This window comes from Lissotriton helveticus, chromosome 3_1 (genome assembly GCF_964261635.1).
Source record: "Lissotriton helveticus chromosome 3_1, aLisHel1.1, whole genome shotgun sequence".
Taxonomy (NCBI): Eukaryota; Metazoa; Chordata; class Amphibia; order Caudata; family Salamandridae; genus Lissotriton; species Lissotriton helveticus.
The window spans coordinates 1481868322-1481883228 of NC_136061.1; the positions used below are offsets into that span (position 1 = coordinate 1481868322).

Sequence of the window (14907 nt, forward strand, 5' to 3'; positions counted from 1 at the left end):
AGGGAGCCTGGGACATGTAGTCCTGGGTCCGTTCCCCCTCCTCGCAAGCAACAGCAGTGGCGGCAGCACGACGGGCTTCCCTTGATCTGTAGATACCTCCTTGATATGTCCCAGCTCATAAAAGATATAGGGGCCCAACAGACAAATGCCCATACACTCTGTAGCAATGATGAGGGAGGGGCACCTTACCACATCACGATGGCAGCCCCACTCTAGGAAAGCGATCCAAGTACAATGGCCTATCCAGCGATGCTGGTATGCATGCCTGAGGGCCCCACATCTTCTTTAGCCCTTCGGACGGAGTTAACGGCCTCATGAATGGTGTCTTCCTCACTGATGTACAAGCTCGCACGGGAGACCACACCCAGCAACCAGCACAGCTACCAGGCAGCACCGGTGACACCTCTGCAGCAACTCCCTTTGGCACCCAGGAACAGCCACACCGAAGGCAGAGCGTCGCCCCACACTCAAGCAACTGCTTTGTCCCCCCATGAACGGCCCAAACCGGAAAATCCGGGTGTCCTCAGGCACCTCCCGAGTTGTCAAGGGGCGGCCTCAGCATCAACTGCTCTGACACGTCTCAATTACAGTGTCCCCAGGGGATAGACTGCTTTGCCGCAATCGCAACCGGCGCCCCCCCAATCAGCTGGGACGGAGATCACAAGGCACCATCAGCACAGCCCAAGTTAGTGGGCCAGGCGTGCTGCACCCGCTCCCTCCGATGCCTCAAAGACACCGTGACATGCGTCCACAGTTGATACAGCTCACAGTAGTTCACTCTCCCGGAGCACGAAAGCATGGGAGCACAGGAGGGTACAGGAGCACGGAAGCACAAGTTAATTGCTCTCACCTCCTTCGCAACTTTCACCACTCCTAGCTCCCAGCTACCGCTGCCGTTTCAGCACAGCCGCTGCCATGCAGCCCTACCACTACTGCTTGATCCTCCAACGCCGCCAATCAATGTATTGTTATCAACAATGAGGCCATAATTTTTTGCATAAATGTGCTAATCCTAGAAATGTGTTTGCATACCATCAGTGGGAACATTGTCCAACACCTCCAAAAGGCAGTTCAAAAACATTCTCACAAAATTTTCCTTATTTTTCAGGGTTTAATACGTCTGACCCAGCCTCATATTATTATAAAGTTGCACCAGCATCAGCAAAAAAAATATGTTAACATACACCAAACAGATTTACTCTGCATCCTTTTTTGCCCAGTTGTCTGAACAGGGTTACAACTTATGAAAAGACATCATAGACTTAAAGTCTGTCTGGGGTACAAAAGAATGGCAGGTGCAGGGGTTAGAAGCTTTATTTAGAGGATGCCTCATTGCTCAGCAGATCATGTTTTTGAATGAGACAGTGCAACAGACGTCTTGCCTTGGACTAGCCAAGAACAAAGACTTGAACACACCTCAGCTGCCAACACCATCACACACCGAGGGTAAAGGCACGTCAGAGGAAGTGATTACATTTAATGATATTATACAATACAACAGATCAGACTCCAATTGGAAGAAATGGTTGATTTGGCCCACAGACACCAATGGTTGTCAGGAAAGATTAATGGGTAAAACTGAAGGGTTCACAATCCGTAGGCCAGATCTGCGCTATGTACAGAGACAACATCCAGGGGTAGTGATGTCATACAGTATTGGGAAGTTGTGCCTTAATTGGCTAGAAACCTCAACACTCACAGAGGTGAAACAACACTTATCCTTACTCACACAGGACATGGATCTTAGGGATTTACTAGGTCCCAGGAAGCCACGCCAAAAACGTTTCATATATGCTGGCATTTATGCTGCCTACAATGAAATTTGGAAAATATCCCAACAAGAGACCGCAGAAAGGATACGGGAAATAGACCGTATTAACTTAGAGAAATCTCTAGCAGTGGTAGACAATGGGTTAACAACATTGACCTCCAGGATATATTCCTTAGGCAACATTATATCTTCTGCGATAGACATTCTGGAACAAGATTTACAACATGGGCAATCTCAGTTACGTTCTATAATGTTATTGAGCTGGACGCTGCAAACTTTGCGTGCAGGCTATGTGGTTTGGCGTTTTATTAACAGTACGTCTCTGTTTTCGGAATACAATCTAACAGATAAACAGATTGAAATGGCACAAAGGGGAGCAAAATATACAATGCTGCGTATCGAAAAACTAGATAGATTTCCATTCACAGTGGCAGAATCACTGCACATAGAATGGCTAATCCATGGCCACATAAAAATACCTGTCACTACTTTTCAGTTTCAATATTGCCTTGAACAAAAGCAGGCAGGCAAATATGAGAAAATGGGCAAGGCATACATTATGGAACCTTGGGAATTACCATACAGATTTCGATACCGGAGGGGGGATCGAGAAGTGTTTCTCAGTGGTACAAACTGAGAGAGCGCTTTAAGTGGATCGTGCATATGTCAGGACATTCTACTGCACGGGGCTTGTAATGGTTCTGTGGTGAAGTTGTCCTGCCATCTGAGGGGTGCCCCAGCTTCCGTGATTACTCCAGCATTTGGGCTACTTTCAAATGGGAGTTACTTGATGCTGAACAGTCAAGGCTGCTGCAGAATGCTCCAGGGCATCGCATATCTGGTAACCGTGAGCTCCAGCGTTACTTGTTGTATGCAAGTATTGGTTCCACTGACACAAAGTCAGGGAGGTGCCATTATGGCCTTCACTGAATGTTTCTTTCATATGGTTTGATACTCTAGGCAGAATGAAAGCCATGCTTTTACAGAAGTCTGTGCCCTTAACCTCCTCTCGAGAGACCTTGGATCTCGAAATAGCAAGGTCTTCAACTGAGATACAGGAGCTTATGCATACAAACTGCCCTTTCCATTTCGTAGAAATAGTAGATCGTATCTTTAATATGTCTGATACACTGGCATTGTCCACATATTTAAGACCATAGGTTCTGGATTTTTTTAATTTTTTTTCTTTGTTTATTGAATGCAATCAGAAGTACATTACATGATTGAACGACATCTTGTACATTATCATAACATTTTCAGTTCGACATCATTCAAAGTTACTTAGGATATATCTCCTATCATCCTCTCCTGTCTACGCAGCTCCATTTCAACCGTGGGCGAGACACACAGATCCCCCCTGTACTTGTTCCAGTGTGACCATTTCCTGTCCCATTTCTTTGGGAAGCCCCTTGTCTTATAGACCTCTGTCTCCGCCAACATGCATCTATCCATTTCCCTAACCCATAGAGTGATACGGGGTGAGTTCTGGTCTCCCCAACCCTTGGCTATTTCTCTCTCCACCAGTGTGTACCCCAGTGTTGTGAACTGTTGTTCGATCTCTGTTAAGTCAGTGGCCTCCCAAATGTTTAGTAGCCCCAGTTGAGGGGTTAAGTGTATGTCTTTACCCAGGGCCTTAAACATGTGAGTCGTGGCTCCCTCCCACTATGGGCGCACCTTGGGGCATGTCTACAGAGAATGGTAATATGTGGCCCGTTGACTACAGCCCTTTACACATCTGTCATCCGGCCTGGTCCCTATTTTAGCCAATATCAACCCAGTGATATATGATCGGTGAAGTATTTTAAGTTGGATCAAGCGAAATCTCTGAGGTATGGCCGCCTCACGTGGAGACATTAGCTCCTTCTGCCAGTCTTCGTCCTCAAGAGGGCCCATGTCCTCCTGCCATCGGTCCCTGAGTTTCGAAAAGTTATCCGGGAGGTTATTGCTTAATTTTTAATAAGTTAGGGATATTGCCTTAGATCTAAGGGGACCATCGAGCAGACGGTCTTCCAGCAGCGACGACTCCGGAATGTCTGCGAGGGATGGAAAGGCTGTGTGTAAAGCGTGTCTGATTTGTAGATATCTATACGATTCTCCCTGGGATAGGTGATATTTGTCCTGGAGCTCTCTAAAGGTCAAAACAGCCCCTTTCTTGACCAGATCTCTCACCGTGGACATCCCTATAAGGTCCCACTTATCAAATCCAGGGTGGTATCCCAGTCTTCCCAGCTTCTGCGTAAATCACAATGGCGTGGCTAGCGTGAGAGTGTCAGCCAAGCCCAGTCGAGCTGTAACTATACGCCAGATGTCCAAGGTATGTTTGATTGGTCCACAGAATTTCCCCAAATTCTTCTTATCAGAAGTGTAGAGAGCCCCCAGATATCCAGAGCGGTCAGTTTGGTATCTATCCAGGGCATATGCTGGATCATACGACGGGAAGTCACTAGTTGTGAAGCCCAATAGTACCGTTGTGAGTCAGGAAGGGCTATGCCTCCGTCGTACCATCCTTTCGTCAGTTTCTGTCGAGCAATTCTAGGGGCTCTCCCATCCCACAGCAATGTGGTAACCTCACTCTCTACCGCTTTAAAGTAGGAGTCTGGGACTTTGTGGGGACAATTATGGAGGACATAAAGAAATCGGGGAAGGGCTAGAACCTTAAAGAATGCCGCTCTCCCCACCAAAGTTAGAGGCAGAGTCCTCCAGTGTTTCACATCTGCGCGCAATCTCGCCAAAGGCGGGGCCAAATTTGAATCGAAGAATCCGGCTGCGTCCGGAGTACTAAAGATCCCCAGGTAGTGGAAACCATCTGTTGCTACCGATAGTGCACAATGTGGTGAGAGGCGAGGCGCCTCCCCTGTCAGCATGAACAGGACTGACATATGCCAATTTATGGCATAACCCGAGTATTTACCAAAGTTTGTAAATATGTCTAAGACCACACTGATAGACTTGTACGGGGATGACAAATACAGTAGGATATCGTCTGCGTACAACGATATACGATCTTCCACCTCATCCGCCCAGCACAGGCCACGCACCATCACGTCTCTACGTATCCAGGCCGCCAGTGGCTCCAACACAAGGGCAAAAATCAGTGGGGACAATGGGCATCCCTGCCTTGTGCCCCTATGGAGTTCGAACGGTCGGGGAGTGAAACTATACCTTATTAAGCAACATGAACTCTTGGTCAAAGTGGAAAATGAACTCCTGAAAAGGGAGAGGGAACACTCGAATACTCCATCGCCCGACACAAGTCATCGGCTGCTCCTGAAATAGGAGGAATTCAGGATAAAGGCTAGGGAGCAAGCAGTGGCCAAGCAAAATGCGATACAACACAGACTGTATGAACTCGGGCATAGAACAGGCAGAACCCTGGTGTGGCTGGAGAGATGGGAACAGGGATCCAGATGGGATCCAGATGGGTCCAGATGCTGATGACCAGGGATGGGGACACGGTAACACGCCCACAGGATATACCAAATGTATTTGCTGGGGGGTTGGCGTTCCCATTGCGTATATTCTGTCCAGATCGGGGAGTGGTCTGAAATCCCTCTAGGTAATACGGTGTATTGTGCAAAGTAACCTACTGATGACAGATGTGTAAGAAAGCAATCAATACGGGAGAGGCTGCGGTGGGGGTTGGAGAAGAATGTATATTGTTTTTCAGTGGGGTGGAGTGCCTGGCCCACATCAGCTAGACCTAGTGCTTGTATGAAATCCGGTAGCTGGTTGTTAGCTCTGTCCCGGGGCCTAGGTGGGTGTCGGTATTCCATATCATCTATCGTCAAGTTGTAGTCTCCCCCCATGATTAGTACCTCCTCTTGAAGTATGGCTACATAGCTGCCTAGGTCTTCCAACGCCGTTTTGGAAGCAGCAGGTGGAAGGTAGACCAATACAAGATTGACAGTTTTCCCATCCCACTGTGCCTCCACCCCCGCAAATCTGCCAATTCTGTCCGTCCACGTCTTGTGTACAATTAGGGGTGTGGACCTCTTCACTAGGACTGCCGTGCCCCTAGAGCCCCTCGTGTAGTCCGAGTGCATCAAGAGTTTATATCCCCATCTCTTGAGGGCCTTGGCTTTCTGACCCACCAGGTGTGTTTCTTGTAGCAGGGCCACGTCCGGCGAGTGTCTCTTTAGGTATTCTTGCACTATGCCCCTCTTGATTTTATCCCCCACACCATTAAGGTTCCAGGACATCACGGTCAAAGTACGACTACTATCCTTCCCCATGTCTGTATTTCACCTCAAGTCCCTGTCTGCGGATCACCTCTGCATAGGAGAGTACATAATACTGTATACATGGCAACTGTCGTTCAACATTCAATATAACCTTACTATAGTGTGAAAAGGAGAGAATCAACATTATCCTAAACAATTCTACATTCACTAGCGTAGTCAAACATTGTAGCAATTCAGTCTGATCATCAATAAACCCAACAATATTGAAAGAAACCCTACCCGCCAGCCTCAAATCCTCCCCCCTCCCTGCCCGTGGATTCAAAACTACCCACCCCCAAACTTGGCAGAGTGCTTCTCTCCCTCCCCAGAACGGTACTAGTGCATGGGGAAAGTTGCCCCCCACCCACGAGTCAGATCATAGAAACTGAAAATATAGCCATCCACTCTGTAAACATCGGAGATCCCCCATAATATATGCTGACAGTCAAAAAGGGCGTATCTGTACTTGGGAGTAACTTCTCGATAACAAATCACACAATATTAAGCAAAATCCCCATCCCCAGACCCCTCAACCCCAGTACTTGCGTTCTCTTGAGTGTCCCAGCATGGGCCGTCTATGCCCAAGTCTTCTGAATATCAGTCCTGTTACTCCAGTCGGCTAGAGTTATCGTCCAGGGGATTATTGTCCGGCCCCTCCTGACCATCTCTGCGCTGGCTTGGCCGGTTCCGCTGGTCTCTCCTCTGTTTCCCTACTGTGGACCAGCCCTCCATCCACTCCCATACGGCCTCCGGTGAATCAAAAAAACAGGATTTACCATCCGATTCTACCCTCAGTTTTGCAGGAAATAACATTGCGTATTTGACCTCTCTGTCCCTCAATTCCTTCTTCACGGCCTGGAAGCTGCGTCTTTGTGCCTGAACTTTATCTGTAAAATCAGGGTAGAAGGCGACCTCGTAGTTCTCTATCTTTAGAGGGGGACTCGAGCGTGCCGTCTGCAAGATGATGTCTCTATCGCGGTAATTGAAGACTCATGCTATAATGGGTCTCGGGGGGCTCCAGGCTCAGCCTGCCTCCTGGCACTCTATGGGCTCTTTCGATCGAGATTTAGGAGGACAGAGTCTTCGGCTTGAGGTGGTTCGTGATGAGGTCCTCCACGAATATGTCCGCAGTCGACCCCTCTGTTTTTTCTGAGACCCCCAAAATACGAACATTGTTGTGGCGGGCTCTTCCTTCGTAGTCGTCTAGTTGTTGTGACATTCTGTCCTGCCTCCGTTGTAGTTCAAGCATTTGCTTTTGCAGCTCAGAGGCGTCTGTCTGGAGGGCCGTGGTAACTATTTTAAGTTCTTTGACTTTCTCGTCCATTTTGCGAAAGTCTGCTCGAAGGAGCAAAACCTCTACTGTCACCGAGTCCACGGACGTGCGTACTCCACTTATGGCTGCCATTACATCATGAAGGGTAGGTTCAGGGGGCTTCACCTGTGGCGCCGCTTCAGATTCTTTGTCAGATCTCGGGAAGTCGCCCTTGTCGCCAGTTTTTACCCATGCAAATTTAGCCACCACAAATCCTCCCAATGGCACCTCGGCCGCTGGATGGGTGCAACCCCATGTTTCTGGCCCAGGGCAAGGAAGCCAGTCCGCACTTCGCCTTCTCGGCCTGTCGCTCTACCTCCAGGCTGCGTTTGCTGTGTCCCTGGAATGTATCCCAATCAATGGCCGTTCCCGGCAAGAGCCAGGGAAAATACACCAATCACCTCCACTTCAGCACCTGTTGGTCAACACATGTGGGTTCTACCATACACCTCCCTTACCTCCAAAGTATTCCGCAGTTGTAATCCACAGGCCACGGAGAGAAGAGCGTCGGATGTCACCCGACGCCATAACTGGCTGTCACCTCCCAGTCCTTGGCTTCACCTCAGGAGTGCTCCCCCTATAGCCTGTGACCGATCAGGGCCTCTGTAATGCAACAGGTTTCCTACACTCCGCAGTTTATCCAAGCCAGCAGCCGCTGACGCAGGCACCAGCCAGTCTGCAATGTCCTCCGGTGATCTTTAGGGGCAACGTAGGGCAGTTTCTCCAGCTGCCACTTTGTTTTGTTTTGCCTGTAGCTCAATAGCTTTGTTAACTAGGCCCCAAGCCGGGACCTTGCTTAAAGTTCCGGTCCCTCCAGCCACCGGTATGGCGTCGCAGCATCGGCCCCAACGACCCCAATGATCAGATGTCTTCACAGATCTGGGGGGGGACACCACGATCCTGCCGAAGGACCGTCCCTCAAGGCGGCTCTCAATTTAGGCCCAGCATCGGTCAGGACGCACAGCAGGGCACCCGGGTATACTCGACTGCCCGGGGCCCCTGCAGCACACCACTATTGTCTCTGCCCCCACAGTCGCCTCCACGTCGCGGGCCTGCAAGGAATCCCGGCGGCCGCCACCACTCACCAGCTCCCCTTCGGGCAGGTCCCGACCTCCGGATCCGTTTTCACAGCGCTCCCCGCTTAGGCCCTGACGCCGGGGCCTCACATAGGTCTGCTTCTCTTGGGCCCGCCAGAGGGCACACCGGTTACCTCCGCTGCGTATTTCCGCTCCCCTGCTGCCTACAATATCACTGCGTTTGAGCTGCTGCACCTCCGCTCCATCGGCACCGGGTACCCGGACCTCGCAGAGCTCCCGGGCGCGAATGTCATCGGAGGGGAACCACCATCTTTTCAGCACTCGGGAGGCTCCTAGGTCGGGGCTGCACCGATCGCACACCGCTTCTTGGGACTACGGAGTCCCCGATGGGGTCTGGGGATAAATCGCCACACTTCCTGATTAATTTTTTCCCGTGGTTGACAGCGGATAAAGCAGGAGTGACTCTAGGGAGACGGGAGCTACTCTAAGCCGCGGCCATCACAGTCGGCTGCTAGACACACCCGAGGTTCTGGACTTCTAAGCACCTTTCAGACGGTACTTGGAGTTATACCAAATTTCATACACTCTGTATTCAGAGGCATCTTTGGAGGACTTCTGCTGATCCTTTTCTAATATCAGTTATCCTATTTGTCTTCTATCTGCTACCCAATGGACGTCCCAGTCACCAAGGAGATGGAAAAAGCACTCCTGGAGCGGAAATACCTTGACCGAAAGGTACAACATCTAGGCATGCCTCGCCTGAGAGAACTAAGTGCATCTTGGTTCCTGTCATTACAACCAGTCTGATCGAACTGCATCTTACCTGTCCTCCGATGACTGTTTTGTGGAGAAGAATGCGTGTTAGACCTTTGTTTGTCACTCCCACCATGTGCGCACCTGGACGTGAATGCTCTACCGGACCCGATAACGATCCATGTTCTGCAATGTCCTCAGCATATTCCTATGTTGATGGCTGCATTCCTTGAGCCACCGCAGGTAGTAACTCCACCTGTTGGTATGGACACCGGCTCCTTCACTGACACCCAGGCTTTGGACAGTGCACAGCTGCCCCAGCACCGGCTGTGGACAGCGTGGAACATCATCTGTGCTCAATTGACGTACTCTGCGAGGCATCTACCTGCCAGGACACAAACAATTGACTCATTTTTGGATTGTCGTGTGCTGGAAGGAATTCACCCTTTTTAATAACAAGCTCAATTTGAAACTCGGATACAAAATTGACATTCCTTTTCATTTATTGGGCATAAATGGCTTTCTAATGCTTATAGTGGTTCAGACTATGTCAACAGACACTTTTAGAGCTATGGCCTGCAAAAATGTTCTTTTACATTTTTAAATAGTTTAGAAATTTTTTTGATGTTTGTAAACATTTTTAACTCAAAAATGCTTTTAATACTTTGTGCGTACCAATGTCTAGTCAGAATGGTAGTACACTTATAGGTTACATATGTCGTCCAGTCGGAAGAGGAGTGGGTGTTATATTCCATATAGGTACCTTATATAGGCGCAAGTAACACTGCAACTTTTCACCTATATCCTTCCTACATTACATACATAATGGTTCATAGGGACTGACCTTTTATCTAGATACAACACTACATTCAGAACCCGGGTTTTGCCCTCGTTTGAAACTCATACATTATGCATGGGGCTTCTTGGAAGCACAACAGGACGAACATCTCCTGTATAATATCTATGTTAAAGTTCAAGCCTGACGTCATCCTTTAGGCCGACACAGTAACACAGCAAGGTAGAACCCCTGGGGAGACCTGTGGGTAAATATACATCATGTCTTGATTAGAAAGACAGAGGAGACCATGAATTCCCGGCTGACACACTGACCAGAGACCCTGAGGTTCCTGCATGCAGACGCTCTATCAAGCAGTGGTCTAACATCCCTTTGTGGGGTGTCCAACTCGAGACCAGGACAGGGTCCTATATTCTCTAATTCTCAGGTAATGGGGTGAACTAGACCTTAGAGGGATTCTTGGCATAACACCTATACAGATGCTAGGTATATTTAGGTACATCAAGTTAGGGAGGCATTGTAGGAATACGCACTTTCTTATCATGTGTTTTATGTATGTGTATATATTCATGAGTACTGCAAAATGGTAGAACTGTACCATCCCTTTACTTTCATAGTACTGCTGATCATATATCTCTGCTACTGTCTAATAGTTGTTGCAATACCAAAGGGGTCAAGGCTGATTTGCATATGGTGTGGTGAGCAAAAAAACAATAGATTTAGACCCAGATCTCTGTACTGGGGTGAATGTATGACATTGTTCTTCTGCATTCTGTCCATCAACTGTTGTTTTTGTAATAGTTGTTGCAGCACATCTATTTTACACTAGAATAACAACTGTTCAATAATTCCTTATTGAAACGTCCAGACTGTTTATTCTGTGTGTCTCTGAGACAAACTAAGTGAGCACCAGTGACTGAGCGAAAAGTAGCATATTGTTTCCACGATCCTAAAGAATCAGGGTTGTCATGTTCTGAGGTTGCCAGAAGCTATTTTTTCCCCGAAAAGAGGAGATTCTAGTGGCACTGTGAGCTAGCTAATGCAAACAGGCTAAGATATCCGGTGGGGGTGCTCGGAACCAGTCTGCCACCAAACCCACAGTTTATGTTATCCGAACGTGCAGATCCTGTATAGCAAAACAAAAAAAAGCCTATGGCACGTAGTATTCCCTGGCGATCTCCCATCCAGGTACTAACCAGGCCCGATCCTGCTTAATTACGGAGATCAGACGAGATCAGGTGCTTTCAGGTGGTTATGGCTGTAGGCATGAAGAGAAATGACTTTGGGGAGCTTAGTTTTTTCATTCCACTTCAGTGCTGGCCATTGTAAGCGAGAAAAGCCACCCTCATCCACCTAAAGCAAAACAAAAAAAAGCCTATGGCACGTAGTATTCCCAGGCGATCTCCCATCCAGGTTGTAACCAGGCCCAACCCTGCTTAACAACTGAGATCAGAGGAGGTCAGGTGCTTTCAGGGTGGTAGGGCTGTATGGCATGAAGAGCAACGACTTTGGGGCTCTTAGTTATTTTCATTCCACTTCAGTGCTGGTCATATTAAGCGAGACAAGTCACCCTCAACCACCTAAAGCAACACACAAAAAAAGTCCTACAGCACCTGATATTCCTAGGTGGTCTCCCTTCCAGGTACTATCAAGGCCTGACCCTCCTTAACTACTGAGATCAGACGAGATGAGGTGCTTTCAGGGTGATATGGCTGTAGTCATAAAGAGCAATGACTTTAGGGCTCTTAGTTTTTTCCACTTCACTTCAGTGCTAGCCATTGTAAGTGAGACAAGCCACACTCATCCTCTAAAGAAAAACTAACAGAAAACAAAATGCCTACAGCTTTGGTATTACCAGGCGGTCTCCGGTCCAGGTACTATACAGGCCTGATCCTGCTTAACTACTGATAACAGAGGAGATCAGGTGCTTTCAGGGTGGTATGGCTGCATGGCATGAAGAGCAATGCCTTTGGGGCTCTTAGTTTTTTTCATTTCACTTCAGTGCGGGCCATAGTAAGTGGGACAAGCCACCCACATCCACCTAAAGCAAAAACAAAAAACAAAAAAAAGGCCCGACCCTGCATAACTACTGGGATCAGACGAGATTAGGTGCTTTCAGGTGGTATGGTTATAGGCATGAAGAGCAATGATTTTGGGGCGCTTAGATTTTTTCATTCCACTTCAGTGCTGGACAAAGTAAGCGAGACAAGTTACCCTCATCTACCTAGAGCAAAACAAAAAAAGAAGCCTACAGCACCTGTTTTTTTCAGACGGTCTCCCATCCAGATACATACCAGGCCCGACCCTGCTTAACTACTGAAATCAGATGGGATCAGGTGCTTTCAGGGGGTATGGCTGTATGCATGAAGCGTAAATACTTTGGGGTGCTTAGATTTTTTCATTCCACTTCAGTGCTGGCCATAGTAAGTGAGACAAGCCACCCTCATCCACCTTAATCAGAAAATAGAAAAGAAAAAAAAAGCCTAGAGCACCAGGTATTTCCAGGCAGTCTCCCATCCAGATACTAACTACGCGCGACCCTACTTAACTACTGAGATCAGAAGAGATCAGGTGCTTTCAAGGTGGAATGGCTGTAGTAATGAAGAGCAATGACTTTGGGGCTCTTAGTTTTTTTCATTCCATTTCAGGGCTGGCCATATTAAGCGAGACAAGCCACCGTCATCCACCTAAAGCAAGTATTCCCAGGTGGTCTCCATTCCTGGTACTAACCAGTTCCGACCCTGCTTAACTACTGAGATCAGACAAGATCAGGTGCTTTCAGGGTGTTATGGCTGTAGGCATGAAGAACACTGACTTTAGGGCTCTTAGCTTTTTTCATTCTACTTCGGTGTAGGCCATAGTAAGTGAGACAAGCCACTCTCATACTCTAAAGCAAAACTAACAGAACAAAAAACTGCTTACAGCTCCTGGTATTCCCAGGAGGTCTCCCATCAAGGTACTATCCAGGCCCGACCCTGCTTAAATACTGGAATCAGGCGAAATCAGGTGCTTTCAGGGTGGTATGGCTGTAGGCATGAAGAGCAATGACTTTGGGACTCTTAGTTGTTTTTCATTCTCACTTCAGTCCTAGCCATAGCAAGGTAGACAAGCCAACCACAATCATCTAAAGCATGGGTACTCACAAACTTTCTCTCCGGGGCCAAATTTACAGTGTGGTTTGTGTCCGAGGGCCGCAGTGGTGGGGGCGGGGTCAGTGGGGGAGGGGCATGGCTAGAGCAACAACAAAAAAACTGTGACCATGAGGTTGATCACAGGTCCCTGCAGCGGATGCCTTCGTACACTGAGCCACTAGACATCTCTCTCTCTCTCTCTCTCTCTCTCTCCCTCTCTCTCTCTCCCTCTCTCTCTCTCCTCCTCCCTCCCTCCCTCTCCCTCCCTCTCGTTCCCTCTCCCTCTCGGTCTCTCTGTTTCCCTCTGTCTCCCTCACTCTGACTGTCTACCTCCCTCTCACTCCCTCTGTCTCACTCACTCTGACTGTCTCACTCCCTCTCTCCCTCTGTCTCACTCACTCTGACTGTCTCACTCTCTCTCCCTCTCTCTGTATCCCTCTCTCTCTCTGTTTCCCTCTCCCTCACTCTGTTTCCCTCTCCCTCACTCTGTTTCCCTCTCCCTCACTCTGTTTCCCTCTCCCTCACTCTCTCTCCTTCCCTCTCCCTCCTTCCCTCTGTCTCCCTCTCTCTCCTTCCCTCTCCCTCCTTCCCTCGGTCTCCCTCGCTCTCCTTCCCTCTCCCTCACTCTGAGGTCTCCCTCACTCTGAGGTCTGTCTCCCGCACTCTGTCTCCTGCACTCTGTCTCCCACACTCTGTCTCCCACACTCTGTCTCCCTCCCTCCCTCCGTCTCTTTCCCTCTAACTCCCTCTCTCTCCTTCTCTGTCTCCCTCTCTCTCCTTCCCTCTGTCTCCCACTCTCTGAGGTCTCCCTCTGTCTCCCTCACTCTGAGGTCTCCCTCACTCCGAGGTCTCCCTCCCGCACTCTGTCTCCGCACTCTGTCCCCCTCCCTCTCTCTCCCTCTCTCTCCTTCTCTGTCTCCCTCTCTCTCCTTCCCTCTGTCTCCCACTCTCTGAGGTCTCCCTCACTCTGAGGTCTCCCTCACTCTGAGGTCTCCCTCACTCTCCTTCCCTCTGTCTCCCTCACTCTGAGGTCTCCCTCACTCTGAGGTCTTCCTCTCTCTCCTTCCCTCTCCCTCACTCTGAGGTCTCCATCTCTCTCCTTCCCTCTCCCTCACTCTGTCTCTCTCCATCTCCCATTCTCTGTCTCCAGCTCCCTTTCTTCCTCTCCCCCCTCTCCCTTTCTCCCTCCCACTCCCTCCCTTCCTCTGTCTCCCTTTCCCTCCTTCCCTCTCCCTCCCGTTCCCTCCCTTTTCCTCCCTCCCTCTCCCTCTGTCTCCCTCCCTTTCCCACAATCCCTCTCCATCTCTCTCCCTCCCTTTCCCTCACTCTGTCTCCCTCCCTTTCCCTCCCTCCCCCTGTCTCTCCCCCTCCCTCTCCCTACCCCTCCCTTTTCCTCCCTCTGTCTCCCTCCCTTTCCCTCACTCCTTCCTGCTCTCCCCCCTCTCCCTCCCTCTGTCTTCCTCCCTCTGCCTCCCTCCCTCTGCCTCCCTCCCTCTGCCTCCCTCCCCCTGTCTCCCTCCCTTTCCCTCTCTCTACTCCTCCCTCTGTCTCCTTCTCCCTCCCTTTCCCTTCCTGTCTCTCTCCCTTTCCCTCCCTCCCTCTCCCTCCCTCCCTCTGTCTCCCTCTCCCTCCCTCCCTCTGTCTCCCTTTCCCTCCCTCCCTCTGTCTCCCTCCCTCTCTGTCCCCCTCTCTCTCCCTTTCCCTCCCTCTGTCTCCCTCCATTTCCTTCCCTCCCTCTCGCTCTGTCTCCCTCCCTTTCCCTCCCTCCCTCCCTCTCCCTCCCCCCTCTCCCTCCCTGTCCCTCCCTCTGTTTCCCTCCCTTTCCCTCCCTCCCTCCCTCTCCATCCCTTTCTCTCCCTCTGTCTCCCTCCCTTTCCCTCTTCCCTC

The 14907-nt window shown here is 49.6% G+C and overlaps 5 pseudogenes; all 5 read right to left on the reverse strand.

Moving 5' to 3' along the window:
* Positions 1–11036: 11036 nt before the first annotated feature.
* On the reverse strand, positions 11037–11155 carry LOC144825492 (5S ribosomal RNA; annotated as a pseudogene).
* Positions 11156–11490: 335 nt separating this feature from the next.
* LOC144825480 (5S ribosomal RNA) lies at positions 11491–11609 on the reverse strand (annotated as a pseudogene).
* A 525-nt stretch (positions 11610–12134) lies between these two features.
* On the reverse strand, positions 12135–12252 carry LOC144825623 (5S ribosomal RNA; annotated as a pseudogene).
* Positions 12253–12369: 117 nt separating this feature from the next.
* Positions 12370–12488, reverse strand: LOC144825486 (5S ribosomal RNA; annotated as a pseudogene).
* Positions 12489–12804: 316 nt separating this feature from the next.
* LOC144825634 (5S ribosomal RNA) lies at positions 12805–12923 on the reverse strand (annotated as a pseudogene).
* Positions 12924–14907: the final 1984 nt, after the last annotated feature.